Source organism: Cavia porcellus, unplaced genomic scaffold (assembly GCF_034190915.1).
Source record: "Cavia porcellus strain 051 isolate PalLab524CR breed Dunkin Hartley unplaced genomic scaffold, mCavPor4.1 scaffold_14, whole genome shotgun sequence".
Taxonomy (NCBI): Eukaryota; Metazoa; Chordata; class Mammalia; order Rodentia; family Caviidae; genus Cavia; species Cavia porcellus.
In genome coordinates, this window is record NW_026947497.1 from 70,094,166 (window position 1) to 70,113,306 (window position 19,141).

General features: G+C 39.6%; 1 protein-coding gene and 1 long non-coding RNA gene across 15 annotated transcripts in view; one reads left to right on the forward strand and one right to left on the reverse strand.

Annotated features, from left to right (window-relative positions):
- Positions 1-19,141, forward strand: part of Lpp (LIM domain containing preferred translocation partner in lipoma) — a 606,732-nt gene that overhangs the window by 554,252 nt on the left and 33,339 nt on the right. The gene's annotated exons all lie outside the window — the stretch shown is intronic.
- On the reverse strand, positions 3,525-18,857 carry LOC106029198 (uncharacterized). 2 transcript variants are annotated; one of them, XR_001202867.3, is made up of 4 exons: positions 18,382-18,857; positions 12,509-12,629; positions 8,105-8,290; positions 3,525-5,926 (listed from the first exon to the last, which is right to left on the reverse strand). It is a non-coding gene; the product is annotated as an uncharacterized LOC106029198 (long non-coding RNA). The 2 variants fall into 2 exon arrangements; XR_001202868.2 differs by lacking the exon at positions 18,382-18,857 and adding an exon at positions 13,491-13,948.

Below are 19,141 nucleotides of genomic sequence, written 5' to 3' on the forward strand. Positions count from 1 at the left end.
GTGGAGGGCCCGCTGGAATGTGGACTGCAAATCTCTCATCATCCTCTTCACTGACCTGCAAACATCTCTCCCATCTGCTACCCAACCACTTGCTTTTAAGGCTTCATCTACATAACTTTTCCCATTCTCCTACCTCGCTTTTTGCCCACATCTTCTCACTCTGCATCTCACCTCTTTCCTAAATATTTCCACTGAGTCCCAGTTTTCTTTAATAAAAGATCCATAACAGGATAAAGTAATCTCATTATGTTTTGTCACTTAACAGCTCAATAATGTTTTGTATTTAATGTCTTATACATAATTGTATACAGTCTAAACAGTTATTTATATAGTATATCTAGCTTGTACTTCTGGTATTCAATTTTTCTTAAAGTGTCTATGTTTTCATCTGTCTCTTTCTTGTACTAGACCATAGACTTTTGAAAGCAAGGGCCATGTGTTACATGTCTCTATAGCTTCCTTAGTGCTTATCTCATAGAAGATTCTGAATGAGAAACAAATAGAATATTCCTTATTTAGGCATAGCAATCTTATAGCAATATCAGTTTTTAGAACCCTTCTTTATTTCCTGTCACTCTTGTGTTACATCTTTTTAAAAAGAGCTGTCTCCTTAGCCCTGATTCTAAACCCCCAGTCATCATAACTTCCAACATCTGGCAGAATGTCAAACCCATGGCCCTTGTCTCCGACTCACCCACTTCACTGCCTTTTCTAGGAAACTTCCCCTGAGCCATTTTTGTAGATCCAGGTGTGTCTGGAGTTTCCTACTTCACACAATCTTAACCCTTTCTGTCCTGTGAGAGACACCTACCCCCCATACCACTACACATACCCCTAGACTCCTAGTAAATAATACACCTCTACTTTAACACTTTCCAGTTGAAGATGCAGTGTCACACATTTTCTTTTATGAGCCACAGACCGCCCCTCCCACTGTGAGTCACAAACTTCTGATCTTACCCACCTGCGTATTAGTACTGAGGAATCCGAAGTCTAGAGAGATGAAATGAGAAACCTAAGCATACACAGCTAGAAATGGCAGCCAGCACCTGGGTCCCTTTTATCTAAAGCAGCACAGCAGGTTGAAAAAAGTCAATGAGTAGCAGTTGGGTGACCTGAAATCTCACCCCAGCTGTGCTGTTTGCTCGCTATGTGACCCTGGAAAGTGTGTTAAAGCCTCAGTCATCACCTCGGTGAAGTAACTATTCCCTTTCCTGACTCACAGGAGTAGTTTGATGATTGAAAGGCATGTTTTTGAGAAAGTATAAATCCACACGTGTCCCTGTGAAGGATGTGAGTAGGTTCTGTGAAACTCGAGTGTCTAATGGGAAGCATAAAAGTGGACTTTCCACATCATCTTCCCACACCCTATAGAAACAAATAGCCCTGAAAAAATTCATATACAGTTAAGGGTATATTTAAAGAACATAGAAGTCAGGTACCCTTTTTAATAAAGGTACCTTTAATAAACTTATATGATGATGACTGGAGCATACACAATCCCGAGCATCTAAATATTGCTTTTTATAAATAGCCCCCAAAAACATATCTACAAAACACTTGGGGAACAGAGAAGGAAGTCATGTCTCTTGGCAACTTCTAGTACCCTTAGCACATCTACTTATGACAATCATGATGCCAAGAACTGACATGCAGGCTTGTCTTACATCTTAAGAAGCTCAGCATTACAGACCAAGTTCATTAGATACTCCAGGAGCCTCTTGACATTCTGTGGTTTTCTTGGAATGTCGTTTAACTGGGCCATTAATTTGTTTCACAAATTAACTATCCTTTGGGAATTGGAAATACTAAAATTTTACGGAATTTTTTTAATCACACCTAAACTGATCATGTGTTATGACTTATACAGTAATAGGTTTCTTGATAGACTTTTTGAAAATTAAGTAACAGCAAAGATCTGTGTGTTGAATCACAAAAGTAATCTGTGGGTAAATTCTGAGATTATCTTGTCCTCCTCCTGATATGCTCCCCAAAGGACACAGCCATCAGGAGATGGTGCCTCATGAATTCCACATTTTAATGGGTTCTAGTCTAACTCATCAGAGTTGGCAAGAATGGAAGAGAAGGACCTGAGCACTCTAGCTCCACAGACAGGCTCATGCACCTGGATCTTACCCCAGTCTCCCTACTAAGCATAAAATATCTTTCTGCTCTTGATATGGGTGCATGGGGCACCCCCTCTCTACTATCTAATAAGAGCACATGCTCCATGCAGGGAACCCCATAGGAGATAACACTGTGAGCCTGGCCACCCGGCATCCTCCTCAGTGTTAGATGTACACTCCATAGATTGAGTGGGGACCCAGGTCACGGAGGTCTCTCAGTATCCACGGGTTGCTCTTCAACATAATTTTGGAGTTATAATCCTCTGGATGCGATTTGCCCATGATCACACAGAGAGCTCATTAGAGAACCCAATGAGGACACGACACGTCTCTTGACTCCCAATCCAGCGTCCCCCTGCATGATAAGAATCAAGTTCCGTGTAACTTACTATGTATCGTGGAGATGACTACTATAGGTCATATTGGTCAAGAAGCAACCAGTATCTGGGTATGCATTACTACACTTAGAAAAATGAAAGAAAATCTCATAAAGAATGTGCAAAGTTTAGGCCTCCTGGATTCTGATGAGTGTCCACTAAGTGGAAAGGTATATTGTTTACTCTAATAGATTGAAAGGACAAGTTAAGAAGGACCTTAAGTCTCCTATATTGATAATTATAGAGAACAGGCCCTAGGGGACCCCCCAGTGATTCCTGCCTGCTGGTGATTATACCTTTGGGTAATCCCCTCTCTTGAATGTCAAGTGGGCAAGTAATTTGCTTCAAATACGTAGAAGAAAGCAGAAGTATTGGGATGTAACTTAATCATCATGGGTTACATGAGTCTATCTGAGCAGACTGGAGAGAGAGATACAGAGAGAGCACAGGAGGGGAAGGGCGGGGGAGGGGAAGGAAAAGACAAAATCTGTGAATCTAGATCTGTGAGGGGGAGAGGAGAGACAGAAGGGGAGCAGAGAAGAAAGAAAGTGAAACAGGAGGGAAAGGGAAAAGAGGAGAGTAGAGAAAGGGAGGAGAGAAGAGGAGAAGAGAAGAGAGGAGAGGGGAGTATAGAGGAGAGCAGAGGATGGGAGGGGAGGGAAGGGGAAAGGAGATGAGAGGGAGGAGAGGAGAGGAGAAGCAGTCTCCAGGAGGACTTTCAGGAGAAGTCCATAAAGCAAGGGACTGTGAGTAACCCTAGGACCAAAGGTTAGCCAACAAAGAGTCTGGGCCCTCAGTCATGTGTTCACAAGGAAATGAATTCTGCCAGCAATCTAAATGAGCTTAAAAACAGTCCTGCAGAGAAGGTGTCCCAGCCAACACCTTATTACAGCCTGTGAGATTCTGAACAAAAACCCCAGTTAAGCAACCCCTGGCTGGACCCTTATAATCTGTGAGACAGTAGATATGTGTTATTATTATTATAGACTATAAAGATTGTCAAAGAACAAGCAAAAGCATCTACATTATACCTTTTATTCTTTTCTAAAAAAAATACTATCTTGAAAAGCCTGCTACCCAATAAAGAGTGTCATTTGCAGTTTCCCAAGAACTTAGGTGGTTTTCAAGGTTCTGTGCAACCACCTTAAGTGGTAGAGAGCTACCATTTCACACAATAGTCACTTCCATATTAGACAGGTTTGCAAGTGGTCAACGGTAGCTTGAGCGAGGACAGTGCCCTCTTCCAAGGCCACCTGGGGTACATCCTGGATTGCAAGCAGACTTGTGAGGGGCTCCTTGCTCTTTTACCTATGGACGGTCCCTACTGGCTCACTATAAGTTGTAAATTGGCATCTACCAGGAAAGATACCTAGAGAGAAATACACGTGCTGATTCTTGCCCTTACTCTTGGTTTTACCACTTGCCGGCAATGTAGACGTTTACCCATTTAAATAAATTAATGAGCCCTGCTCTGTGTACTTGACTCAGAGTTATAGCCATCAAGTGAGATAGTGCCAGTGAACATGTTTGTTGGCTGTAAATCAACAAATGGTTGCAAATGATGACGATTATGAAAATAATAGTCATTTGTCAGTAAATATTTGTCAAAGCTGGTCCACACTGAGGGAGACAGGCTCTCCAGGGAAGCTGCCAACATGAAGATAAGGAAGATACCAGGCCCAATCTGGAATTGCATCACTGATTCTGTATTCCCAGTGGTAGATTCCAGGTCTTGCTTTAGGAGTTTGTTTTTTGGTTTTGTTTGGTAGGAACAAGAAGCCCCTGGAGCCAGTAATGTTGTCATCAAATGTAGCTGGTAATTAGGCTCCAAAGCAAACCAGTGGCAGGAGACAGAGTTGAAACATGAATTGCTTTCTGCAGGTGGAGGGTTGGATCCTAGAGGCAGTGTACACATTTTGGCTATTTTTATGCTTCTGCATGCAAGAAGGTTTAAGAGAATCTGGGTAAAGCAATTAGCATCCCTCTGTCTGCAGGCAAAACTGGTTTAAACATGTTTCTCTGTTCTTGAAGGCTGCTGGAGACTTGGCAGTTTATCTGATGAAAGATTTCACTAAGCAAAATGTCTTCACTTACTAATCCAGCCACTTTGCACTCTCAGTCCAGCCAAATTTGCTCTTCTTTAGAGTCCTTTCTATAACCACGAACCACCAAGAATTCAGTCAATCCCCAAGAGTGCCCTTCCACAAAATTATGAAGATTTTACTGTGTTTATTAAAGACGTCCAACAAGCTCTGTTAATTCTTGTAGCACAGGCTATTTGCATGTCGTGATTCTCCTCATTCAGAAGAAATGTTTTAAACTTATATTTTCAGGCATATTCTGTTTATATGACAAGAATTCCATCATTATAAAAAAAAATACCCTTTCTTTCCTGTAGGAGAACAAGACCAAAGTCCTATCACTAAAACCAAAACCCTCATGGACCCCACCTATTTGAAACTTAGAATTTTGGCACAGCCAAGCAGCTGTCTCTGACGTATTTTATATTTGGTTCTACACAAACACTTCCTAACCTTGGTCTAGATTTTTACTTTTCTTTATGTACAGCCCATTGTCTTGTTGGTATGACAATACATAGACACATTTTCGACTGGCAGGAACACAGAGAGAAGTGTTTTCACGTGGTTCAGTTCATATCCACAACTTTTCATCAAACCTGGTTTTTATCCAAGATTCAGGATTCTTTTTTTCTGGTTTTGGTTTTGGTTTTCCAATCCAGATCTGAGGTCCAGTGCTAATTTGGTTCCTTGCACTTGAACTTAGTTCCTTGGAGTTTCATTGACAGATTTTCTGTGGTTCAGATGTAGTTCAATCAGACTTGTTCGTCAAGGAAATTATGTGCCTTTTTGCTTATGATTTTAAGAGTTCTTTAACCAAACAACTATAACACATTGCTGAAGATTTTTAATTTGTGCATTTAGTTCCTCAGTTTCCCCCACTAAGGGGGGAGCTCTTGCAATGCAGAAAACTTTATCTTGTGCATTGTTATAACCCTAGGGCCAAACACAGGCTTTACTGAAAACTGGCATTCCACAACCCTTGATTTTTCAAAATGAACAAATTTTCTTAGTGTATCAATCAGGGTTTACTAGAGAAACAGATATATCACAAGGTATACAAATATAGAAGAAATTACAAGATTGGCTTACAAGCATTAGCCACAAGGTTGGATAAGGGAGTATTCAGAGGGCATCTGCACGCTAGAGGATGAAGGGTCCAGCCCAAGGACTGGAGTTTACTGCAGTGTCCCATGCAAGTCCAAATGAGGATACCAATGGGTTTGCGATAGAACACCAAAGAATCTATGATGGACAGCTGAAGGGTCTAGACGAAGGCTGAAGAGTTTATGGTGAAGGCAGGAGCCCAACAATCTGTGCCAGAAGTCAGGAGGTGACATCCAAACTGAAGGAGAAGACCAGAGCGAACCAGCAGTCAGTCCCTGCTAAAGTGCCTTATGTTGTGTGCAGGTTACACCATCTGGTGCCCTACTCAAGCACAGCTGAGAATGTTACAAACTAAGGACCCTGACCCCTGCTGAATCACTTAGTTAAACTTCTGACCTTCTCAAATGGACGTGATGAACAATATCCTAGAATGATCAGGGCTTGACCTCTATAGCCTGGGATGAAGAGCTGCTGAATCCTTTAGTTAAGCTTCTAGACTTCTCAGGTTGACACAATGTATAAACCATAAAACTTAGCTTCCATTTCCTCACTGGTCAGCTTACACAATTCTAGATCCCTTACCAGGTCATCTGGGATACTTAGAGAGTTCAGCTAATCAGTGCTAATCTGTCAGCAGTTCCCAAAGTACAGATGGAATGATCTCCCTATACTTCTGGGATGAGTGAACATGGTGGTTCATAGAGTGTGACAATTCATTTCAATCTTCTCAGTTTACACATGAGCCAGTAGAGCCCTAAGGTAGGTGCTTGCTGAGGGTCCCCCAAAAGCTTTATGGCAAACCTAACACCCACCTACTGCAGTATATTTTCCTTACTGCCTGTTCTTATTTGGTTACAAACACAGGCATCAGTATTTGTATCCTTAATCTAACCCACAGGGAGGCAAATTTATCCCTGAATTAGGTATAGTAATTCAGTCCTCAACCTATGATAGAATAAGATGTGAGCTAAGTGAGAAATAGAGCAAGGTGTGTGTTGGGGTTACCAAGAAGTGGGGTCCAGTTGCCACTGATAGAGGCAACGAGAAAGGACCTCTGTTAGACAAGGTGTATCAGCAGAGGTATACATGATTAGGGGGGTTTCTGCTTGTTCTTACCCAGCAGGAGAGGTGTCAAGGAAATAAAGTAACCACTCTGAATCTAGGACAAACCTTAGTCTTCATCTGCAAAGGCACACTAGATTATACTGAAGGGGAAACCATCATAAATTGTCTCACATCCTTCTTATCCTGTGCTTCTTTTTCTTTGATAACCTGACAAGGGCATTATCACCTCCTCTGTGAACACCTGTCTGCCAAAATTTAGAGCAAATCCTCCCAGATAATATTGCCTTTTATTTTAGATAAATTCTGCAGTTTGTGTCTGTCCAGAACTGTCATGTTAGAAACCCCAAAACTCCAGGAAAGTTCTATATTCATTTTCTATTGGATAAAGAGTGAAGAACGTATATCTGACTCCTCACACCCTATTTTGATTTTGTTTTATCATGTTTGATTTTATTCTCTTACCAAAAAAAGTAATAAGATCTATGGGAGCAATAAAACCCAAAATGTGTAAATTTTGTTGTAATACAGAGAGGGGGAAAAAAAGTTCCCTAAAGGATATAACAGCAAGTGTGTTTAGGTGTTAGGTGTGTTCAATAGATGATCATATTAATATTTTTGATTGGATCATTGAACACAACTATTTGCAGTCTCACTGTTTGAATGTTCACTTTGTATGCTTTGATCCTGTGACCTGAATCACCGTTTCTAAGATGATAGTATATAGTCTATTAACTGGTGATATCTTACTGGTTTTTTTTTTGTTTTTGTTTTTGTTTTTGTAGTTCTGTATTACTTGTACCCTTACACTGTTTTGTTTTGTTCTGTTTTTTTCTCTTTTTCCTTTTAAATAAAAAATAAATAAATAAATCCTTTGATACTGTCTCTTTAAGCATAAAATACAAGAGTATTGCGTTTAGGCAGGAGGTTTGGATATGGGCAAGCATGTAACCCTTCTGCGGGTTCAAATTTCTGTGGCAATAATTGATGTCACACTCAAGGCTGTCATATTTGCCCTTGCCTTATACAGTGAGCATCTCGTGTTCCATGCATCAAGTCAACTGTGTCAGTTTTCCAGTCCTGCATGGAGCTCTCCCTCGTGGGTTTTTGCTGGAGCAACTTGACAAGGGCGGCATCCAGGTCTTGAACCCATGCTCTCTCCCTGCGGGGCTTGTCATATGCTTTGCAGACAATAGGGGCTCGGTGCGTGAATGAATGCTTGGATGCACTTTTCCATTTGTTTTCATAAGACATTTAATTGGTACCTATTTCTTACTGCCTTGTAATACTATATAAATATTTTGTTACTTTCAGTGCAGCCCAAATGAATAGAAATTAAAATATTTCTACTTACAGAGTCATAATTTCAAAGTCTTCCCATGGATGGCATTGGATTCCTAGTGGATGGCATTTCAAAGTCTTCCCATGGATGGCATTCGATTCCTGGGTCATATGGCTGATTTTTTGTTTCTGAGGCGTAAAATCACAAACTCTCCAAGTTTCATAGGCTTCTTGAGATCCTGTCTAAAATGTTACGATTCTGCAAATGAGGAAGCCGCCATTTACCTTAATATTAGAGAGTGAACTAGAATATGAAATGTCCTTAATCAAGATATTGGGCGTATGCACTCCATTTTTCATAAAAAATGTAACATTTTTGTTTTGTGATTCTTCCTAAACCAGCTGGTTCCAGGGATACTTGCTTGCTTTCTAGTGTCAAAACTTACTAACAGCCCAGACCTTCATTTATAGCTAAATTGGGATTGCAGTTGGTCAAGGTGAGAGAACAGTAATTTTCATAACCACAGACAAACTCCCTTTGTTCTGCTAACTTTATTTATGTCTTTAGACATACATCTTGTAATTACCCCTGTCTCAAGTTCAGTGGCCAGTGAGTAAGAACTGAAGTCATCATTGGTGTACTGTAAGCCTGTAGCCTTGCTTTCCAGAATCTTGCCATCTCTGAGGTCTTTCTAAAGATCATTACTTTGGGAAAAAAGAAGCTTAACAAAGATGAGTTGGGAAATAAGAAGGAATCATTGCCCAAGAGTCAAGAAAGAGATGCAGGGTGGTAATAAAGTGAGGAGAGGCTGTGCCTTGGCTTTATGAGATCTGGCTGGAATGCTGGCACTGTGTCCTTTTAGCTGGAGGCAGTTCAGGAGCTCTAGATGCCTTGCCTCTCTGTGTGTCTCGTGTGGGAAAGTGAAGAACAGCTTAGGGCCATAGATTGCCCTATGCAAATTCCACATATGGAAATTCAAGCTATTTAAAGTCCTATTGCTAGTAACTCCTATGTACTCAGAGTCTTGTTTGGTTCAGTAGCTCCAGATTAATAACAGTCTGCCACAGCGACCATTTGTTTAGCATTTTGCAGCTTACAAAACAATTTATTATCATTCTGTTACTGAAAGTGTCATTTAATATTGTTCTAACCGAGGTTCCACTTTTCATTAGTCCTTTAACTCTATTCCTGCTACACTTCTCAGGTGGTTTACATTTTACATACAGAAGGAATCCAGGAGAATAAAGAACTTTGTGACACAAGTTTGCTTTTAAATAATATGAGGGTTTATGTGCACAGTTTGAAATTCCTAAGCCTATGTTCTTTCCCTTAGAATATAGTGGTCATAATCATTGGACATAATCAGTGTCATGTAAAAAGACTCTTTTTATCCAGCCTCTGGATGCTTACGGTCCCCTCTGTTTATCAAAATAATCTAGAAAAGACTTTGGTCCCTTTGCTTCAGATACAGGCAGCTCCATTTGATCCTAATGGTTCTCATTCACTATTTGAAAGTTTAAAGCATAATTTCTTCTAAGACACTGGAAGTGGAAGTCAGGGAATAGCAGTCACAATTTCCAGCAGTTTCTCTCACACTCTATCTTATAGATTTGCTGAGAACCACTACAGGGTGTTTGTTTGTTTTCCTAAAATTCTCCGATAAAGATAGAACCTGATCATGCCTTCAAGTAAGGAAAGGCATTTGGGCTGCATGCCGTCACCTTAAAATCTGAAACTGTTTGATAGTCTTGTGTGTGAACAGTAAAATATATTTTTACTGGTGCCTTAATAGAGTCTTATCTAAATATCTGAAAGCTCACTGCAAGTATTGTTACTCTGGGTTAGATTTTCAGACCTTATGCTGTCAAGTGGAATAACTGATGTTTATTCTGCAGTTAGAGCCCCCAAGGCTCCAGCATTTGCACATTTCGAGGCCTAGCAGTAAATGTGGTAAGCATTGTAAGATTGAAGTAACACATAAATAAATAAGGGGTTATTTATTTGAGTAAACAGAAAGGCGGGGGTGGGAGGAAAGGGTGGAGACCATAGGATTGAGTCACATAGGCCTGAGTACAAAAGCGAGATTCACTACTTACATGCTACATAGCCCATGGAAAGTTACTTAACTTCTTTTTATAATTAAAAAAAAATTTATTAGTCAGTGTTTGCAGAACATAATGATTACATTATTTGTGGGGAGTTGGTACATGTACCTAACACATCTTTAGTTGTACTATCCACAAACAATGCATTATAAATTGCCCCTTTACGTGTAAGATCTAAAAACATACCCATCAAGTTAATGGTGTTATTCTAGTCTTACTTCCTAGACTACTCAAAGATACCAAGATTTGAGATGAGGAAGGTGCTTTTCCTAGTTATCTTCTTTTCCTAGTCCCATTCATGTATTTTAAGATCCCAAGATTTCCTTCTTCATTTTTTCCATTTGTTGGGACAAGAAAGTGATATATTCAGATCTTTATCATGCTTCTTATATAATCATGAACCAGTATTTGTGAATTCAAGAGGAAGTTGGGATTGTTGGAAGTTGTGTTTTACCAACATGAAACTGTACCTTGTCTCACAACTAAAAGACGAGATATTGAAAATACTGGAAGCCACATTGGATTTCCAAGGCTAGAGGAATGTTATCTCTTGGGACAGTGAATCCTGTGCATGTACAGAGACTTTAGCTTCCACTCTCTTATTTAATTCTATTGAATCTCAAATGAGTCATTGTTCTCCTCTTTTCACAGATGAGGAAACTACCTGTGAGGTGACTTGAGTGTGATATGAAATGGCACGAGCCAGTGCTCAGATCCCAACTTGCTCTGAAATCTAGCAACCGTCTTCTCACCTCCAGCCTTGTTTCTGGCTCCAGTCTGTCTCTGGAGCAAGTTCAGGCTTTCATGTGCACAGAAAGTAGCCCTATCTAATGTGGCAGGCATCCAGACCAATTGGGAAGTGGTGCTGTGTTTGGGATCTGACTTTTCCTTCTCTCTGATCCCAGCTTGGGGATGCTGTTGGCTATGTGGGTTGTCACACTGTCCCTAGCCATGGCAAGAGAATTCGAAGGGTGCCAGATTCATGGTTACAGTCTAGCCATTATTGAGATCAGCCTGTCAATAAGAGAAACAATAAGAGTGACAATTTTAGCAAAGCATTTGGGCCTAACCACATGGAAGACAATTTAGGAAAAACAATGCCTTGCAATCTCTACCTTTGTCTCAGAATTTTAGTTATAGTGTTGACGAATGTTGACTCTGGATGTGGGCGATGGTTACACCATCTTTCAAGCCATAGGACCATGAAGTGTGGTGGAAAGAGTCCATCCTGAAAACTTGGAAACCATGTTCTCTGCCTGCCTCTCTCAGCACATCCACCTGCCCTTCCAAATCTGTCCTCTCAACTACCCAATGTAAGGAGTTAACTGAAAGATCGATTTCACTGTTTGTTTAAAGTTGTTATGACTAGGAGCTATTTAAAGTGGCAAGGAAATAAATTATACCCTTGCTAATGATGACCATCTTCTTAAAAAGAAACAAAGCAAAATTTTCATTTATTTGCATATAGCATTAAACCATTTCCTAAGTAGGACATTTATCTTTGTTCAACAGTCTATGGAAGTAACTTTTCCTATTCTTATTTATTACTTTATTATATTTGCATGTTTATATTTTATATTCATGTGACAAGACATCCTTGCGGTATCACTTCTAATATTGTTTGTTTGTATTGTCTCATTTTAATGAAGGCATAATTTAAATGCAATATAGTACTTAGATCATGAGTGTTCCATTTCATAAGATTTAACAGTTCTATGTATCATCCAGAAAGTCCCTTTGTTGTTCTTACCAGTGCAGTCCCACCCGCACCCTCAGAGGCAAATACTTTCCAAATTCTCTCACTACAGTTGTTTAAATTTGGATAACCATATTTATACCATACCATATTTATTTTGTGGTATATGGTTCTTTCATTCATTGCACAGCTTTTGAGATTCATCCATGTTGTTGTATCAGCCATCTGTTTCTTTTTGTTGTCTAGTATTCCCTGAACGCGCCACATTCCATGAGTATACTATAACTAGTTTATTGTCCTCCTTTTAAATTTTATTGTGAATGCCAGTCTTGGAAATGTGGGTGAAATCTACCTTCTGTCATTACAAGGGCCTCAGGGTATTAACTGCAGCAGTCCGCCGCGAGCCTGGACTATTAAGCACATCCCTGTGTTTCTAGCCATAGTTCTTTATTCTCCACCATTTCTATTACTGTTAGAAGGTGGTGGGATGAGCTGTGGGTTGAAAGACATCCTTTAGAAATCTTGCCAGTGTAACTGGCCACTGTGTCACCAGATCTCAATTTTACCATGAGTAAAACTGTCTTGTTGGATTCGACAGTTTCCCCAGTTTCCCCTCCTCCGGCATGCTGTGGTCCTTCAGAAATCCCTCCTCTGGACCTGAATACCTCTTCTTACCTTGCTCCCACAGTCACTGTCTTTTGCACCTCTGTGGTGAAATAGCCAAAGCATCAGATTATTCCAGGTAACATTTCCGGTCTCTCTTCTCCTCCCCCGATCCAAACTTCTTTTTCTAGACCTAGAGAATAGAGGAGAAATGTTGGTGAAGCACTTGCTGCAAGAACAGTATTTCTCAATGTATTCTGGGTCTTAAATTTTAATATTTTTTCAGGGTCTTGGAGTGATATTAACTTTTTTTTCTTTGTACCGCGGACCAAAATCACAACTTTGCACTTGCTAGGCAGGCACTTATGCCAGTGAGCTATGTCCCCAGCCTGAGTACTATTAACTGGAAAGACTCATCTTGGATAGCATATTTTATTGTATGTTTATCATACTCCAAAACTTTATTATGGACTTATTCTTTCTGTCTCTCATCCTTATTTGATTGTTGCCCTTAATTATTGATCTAAGTTCTTTTCTTCTAATTTTAATAGAAGTTATATGATCTGAATTTAGGTGCCAGGTAGTCAAAAGTTCTGAGCTACCTGTGTTTCTTATTCTCCTTGAAATGTCTCTTTTACTTTCAGACTCAATGTATGCAATGCCTTCGCTCTTCACATTCCACAGAGGAAAAGCCTCCCCGTGTAGAAACCAACAAAACCTTTGCCTCTATAAAGACATATTTTAGGACTTTTTTTTTTTTCATTTAAAGGGAAATTCTGTGTCACTTTAAGAAATAGGATATGTCCCTGTCTTGAAAAAGACTGAGGGAGTTGAACAGCAGGATTTTTTCTTGTGGTTTCTCTTAAGTCAATAATATGATTATTTTGGTTGACAAGGAAATGTACAAATTTGCATGTTTACCCAATATAGTGGTAAATTCAAAGTTCCATTTCTAAGTAAAAATGATTTTGAGAAGTCTTTACCATGGAAGCAATTGAATAGCAAAAACATAGACTTTACAATGAGAAAGATTAAGTTTTTAATACTTACTCACCTACATTACAGTTTGAACAACTTTGAAATAAATCACTTCATCTCTCGTGATCCTCCTGCCTCAGCCTTCCATATTTAATCTTATTTTGGCACTGGAAATAATAATATTCATTTCTTAAGGTTGTTTTCAAGAGTAGATAGTACATGTAAAATTCATTGGCCTAAGATATGAGCCCAGTAAAAGTAATAATGTAATTTCTTAGGAGTTCTCATTTTTGCTGCTTCTTTTTATAACATCAGAATTAGTTCCTTGCATAGATATTTACTGAAGCATACAGCTTCAGACACGAACTTTGGCACTTCTAAAATGAAGTGTGAATTTCCTTTTTACACTCACATAGCCTAAAACTTTCCACTGCTGCCTTGTATCTTACCAAATTGTGTTTGGATTCAGCACACCACATTTTCAAGGCCTGTCTGGTGCCATTTCCCCATGAAGAATCCAGGGGAGCTTAAGCAGGACGTTGACCACGTGAGACCAGTGTGCACTGCCTTGTGAGCAGGAAGCCTGTACATTAAGATGAGTTTTGTGACTTTTGTGGTCAAGGCTCAGATGGCCCCAGAATCTGGAAATCATAAGTCATTAGATCCCTTGTCAGCAGAAGAGGTAAGAAGCTTAAGAGGGATTAAAAATCGAATGGGTTTGATTACTGGTTTACAAAAAAAAAAAAAAAAAAAAAAAAAAAATTCCACACAGCAATGTGAATTCTCATTTGTGGGAGACATATTTACCTTGCATTTGAGAATGGCCCTGTCTTCAGGTGATGTTCAGTGTCTACAATTTGTTCTCCTTGATCAAGTCTGACTGAGGATGGAGCTGTTTCTAAACAGGCCTTGCAGATGGCTTCTTTCCTAATTTTTCTCTAGGGTACACACTGTGTACCTTTGACAAGAAGAACACTGTGAATGGAGACAGTGTGCTCTGGAACTCAGAGCACTGGCATGAGAACTGAGAACTCCTGAGTCTGTTGTTTCTGCCAAAGAATGACTTTGACCTTGGGCCAGGTGGTCACAAGCAAGGTGAAGGGAATCACACTTGCAGAGGACTGAGACCTCGTGCAAGAGAGATGCTGTGTGACCTCGAAGTGCTGATTCCTGTTGCTTGGCTTGGATAATGAAAATGGTTATAATTACTGCCCAAGCTTGAGGGCCATCCTCTTTGCCTTCTAAGCCTGTTTTTCTGCAGGGGTCCAGGTTCAGCTAAACTAGATGAGGATTTACACTGTTAACCTCAACAAAATCAACTCTTTGCATGTGCGCCTATAGTTAGTCTGTCACTAATTAAATAGCACTTATTTTGAGCCGACACTGGGCTAGCTTGAGGATTCCAAAGATCCCACACCAAAGAGCTCAAAATACAGTGGAGAAAAACATGCACATAAAACTGGAACACAATATTACAAAGGCCACAAGTGTATACCTGCAAAATGTTTGTGGGTGAATGGAGAAGAAATAACCATTTCTGTCTGAGAGGGTTACCATATGCAGGGCAGGCTTTGGAGTAGATGGTATGTAGTATTGGAGTCAAGAGCTCTTCAGTGAGAGAGGCAAGTGAGAATAATGTGAAGAGAAGCACCAAGAAAAACCAAGCCTCCTACCTGCTATATTTATAGAACTACAAGTAATCTGGTTGGCAAAAGGTATCTAGTAGAGTGGTTGGATATCAGAAGCATGAAGACTGTGAAATTTCTTACCATTAGCAAGAGCTGGGTTTCATTGTAGTCATGAAGAGATCTGTATACTTCCTGGGGAAGGAAGACCTTAAAATACATCACTCAATCAGAGCAAACATGAAACCTGAATTGGCTCTCGGCACCACTTAGAGCCAACTTTGTTACTTAACTAAGCAACCTGAGGCTCAGAGATGGGAAAGAACTTGATGCCAATCATGAAGTAAGGGTGTTATTAGTTAGGTCGGCTTCACCAGGAGTAGGGAAAACAAAAAGTAAACCAGACAATGTTGCATCTTTCTTGCTGAAGGAAGTGGACAGTCCAGCAGGTCAGTAGTTAAGGACCAGTCTTGTGCTGGGGCCCTCTGCCACCCTTGGCCTGTGACTTCCACTGAGCAGTGCCAGCTAGCTGGGTCTGCATTCCAGTACACTTAGGTCCTGCTCCTGTCTTGTGAGGATGCCTCTTCTACACTCATCAGAGTCTTATAGCTACAATTATCTAGGTATGCTCAAGCAAATTTTGCCATTGCTAAGAATAGCAGTAGTAACCCATTTCCTGGCTCCCAGATGAAGGTTCTTTCTATTACACCATCGATTTTTAACCCTCAGAGATGTGGTCTGTAATTAGAAGTCTATAGGAAGTCTTTGAATATGTACAAATCCATTATTTTATATTTTTATACTGGATGCTGTGTTTCCTCTTTCTTATGAAATTTTTGTTCTTATTTCTCCCTAGGTCTTGTAGATAGAAGTCAGGCAGACCTTCATTTAATTTGTCTGTACCAACTTATGACTCTGAGTGCATATGAATTGGAAATCTGTTTCCGTTTCTTCTTCAACATAATAACAGTATTGTCATTTTGAGATGGTTTTAAAAATTGAATGGGATAATTCTATGAAAAAGCCTAGCCTAATGCTTAGGGCCGAATGAATATCTACTGCTACAAATTTCAGTTCCCTGCTCATTGTCCCTCTCTTCCTGGGGTTTCCAATAAACCCTAATACAATCTAATGTTCCCAAGAGATGATTAGAAATGACACTAACTCCTTGAAAAATTTGTGTTTCAGATATTTGTATCAGATTTGCCTAGATCCATAGTCTCTCAGCCAAGCTTGAAATGTCTGGGGCTGTGATAGTATCAGAGAACTTTTTAGATGTTACAGATGCCTGAGCCTCAACCCAGATATAATGGGTTGAGTATATATAGAAGTATTAGTTTTTAAACTAAATCTGATTTTTTTTTATAGTTAAGATGTCTGCTCTGCTCTTGCATTGAAAGTAGATCAATATGGAAAAGAAATAAAAAGAAAGGCTGAGGGACCAGGTAGATGTGGTTACAATCATCTAAATGAGAGATAAAAAAATAATTTGGTAAAAATAGACATTATTGGGGAGAATTAAAATATTAAGCAGGCAGGATTCTTAGGGCTTGATGCTTGATGGATGTAAGATAAAGAAAGTTGTTGCTGGCTGATGTCAAACATCTTTCAACAGTGACAAAATTGTAGCTCTGGAAGTTTATCTGACAGAACAGTTTATTTGAGTAAAAGACAGAAGGGATTATATTATTTCAAATATTGTTTATATTTGGGGAATTCTGTATGGAACAATGAGCCAAATCAAACCAGGAAATCTGAGGATATTTCAGACCCCATTCTTATGACTTTAAGCATGTAACTCTACAAAAATGTGGTGCATGATTCATTTAATTTGATATTTATTTTTAAATAATCTGATCACAAGATTGATAATAATAATAATAATAATATATCAGAACCCTGAAAAGTGTATGCAGTCTTTGTACCTCTAAGAAAGACTTACACTAGCTGTAATGACTAGTGTCTTGTTCTTTTCTGGGTCTCACATATTGAAAGGAAACTAGACCACCTAGATCCTGTGCAAAAGAGAGCTGAGAAGGTGTGATGACAGAAATATCCCACAAAGAAAGATGGAAGGAACCCAGGTTCCCAACTGCACGAAGAGAGCACTGAATGGGGAAATATTGTCAATACTCTTCAGGGATGTTACAACGAAAAACCAGCAGGCTTGTCTGTAGAGGGCTTGTTATAACAAATGCCTTAACACTGAAGCTTCCTGTTCCTACTGTGGATACCTCGCAAGACATTCTTTTGTCCCTGCACATAATGAAGTCTCAGGAGCTGGACAAGCCCTGAGTGATGGAGGATGTTATAGAGAGAATTCATGGACCAGATTGACCAGGAGAGAGAGTACTTAAAATCTTCACTCTGATCTTTCTCAATGATTCTGTGGGAAATTCTAGCTCCTTCATAATTCCTTTGACTATAAAGTTAAAGAAAGAAATTTCTTTAATTAATAGATGACCATACAAAGGAAAACTGTCCTCCTTTCATACCTGGAGATGTTAAGAATGTATGAACATACTGTGGAAGAAACTGAATTATATACCTACATTCCTCTGCCATTATAGTCTCATGTTATTACTAGAAATAAATGAATAATACTTCACATAATTTGAAAACCTCATTGCCCTCTGTATGGAGGAAGAAGTCTGTTGTGCCCTCTTACTCTATGGTTTGGTCAGTACTGTTGGTTAATAATATCCCCTTTAGCATTTCAAATAAACTTCACTGGCTTCATGAAGTTGTAGTGTGTGAATGTCATATGATCTGCACCATAAAAGAGGTTGAACAGTGTTGTTAAAGAACAGACAGTTGGAAAATGATTAATAAAGGAGGTAATAATCGTAAATCCTGAGCTCTAAGGCCGAGACATTGAACTAGTTAAGAGAAAAAAAAAACATTCAATAGAGACAATACTCATGAAAAGTTGTGCAAAAACAGCACAAAGTGGAAAAAGTTTGGATTGACAGAGCTATCAAGACTGAGTTGGGGTAGGATGAGGAAATAGGTGCCTGGAAAGGGTAGGACAGTACCTCAAGAACCTTGAATGTCATGTTAAAACTTTGGCAATGGGAAGCAGTCACTTGCCTTAGATTACACTTACCCTCTTGAGTACTCTCTTCCTTCTTTCCTGTCTTTGATAGTAAACATATCATCTCTGTCTTAAAGTTTGCTGCCTAACTTAAACTGCACACAGATTCCAAATAATCAAATCACTTTGGGTATTTTTTCCCCACCACAAACAACTCTGGGACTGCATGCATTGGAACAAACCAAAAGTGATTTTGCTCTTCTAATTTTCAGAGCTTTTTGGCTAAATGTAGAGTGAGAAATTCATACCTTTTTCAAGCAGTGTGGGTTCTTTTTCCCAATTTCTCTCATCCATCTGGTTCTCTGGAGGTCTTGGAATCCAGGAAAGTGTTAGTTCACTGTGCTGAAATCCAAAAAAGACTGCTAAACTGTGAAAGAAAATTTGCATTCCACAGGCAGGGAGTTAGTCCACTGCGCTTTTGTAGCAGCAAGGCGAAAACATCTGTATTTTTTGTGCCCTTTGTCTTTCGGCAGTTACAGAATGGAAAACCCTGTGGTCTCTGAACCTGTCATACCTAGTTAATCTAAACCACTTTTGTTCCAGTTGGAGGGGATGTAGAAAGAAGGATCTAAACATGAAATTAATTTATTTCTAGTGTCAGAAAATATTATAGCCAAGATACAATTTAAGGGAAGAAGGAAATCACTTCACCAGATTCCCTTTGCATTTTTATTAGATTCCATTCTCATGAATGGGTCCCAGCACCAAGCATGTGACATACACTTCAGTGGTTCTTTATCTGGGAGCAAACCACACTCCACAAGCATGATATTGGCGTGTCATCGTGACCTCCCGAGCCTAGGCGCTGCCTGTTGTTTTCCATTGGCAGAAGTATAATTAGCAGCCCTTGTTTTCAACAGAAGCCAAGGGACTGCCAAATCTATTCAAGATCTCTGGAGAATAGAAGTTAGCTCACGGCCCTCTGGCTGTTCTCTTTGCCACTCCCAAGAGTTAGAGGCTTCAAGTTTTCCCTTTCTTTTGAAAGATCAAGTTTGGTTCAAACAAGCC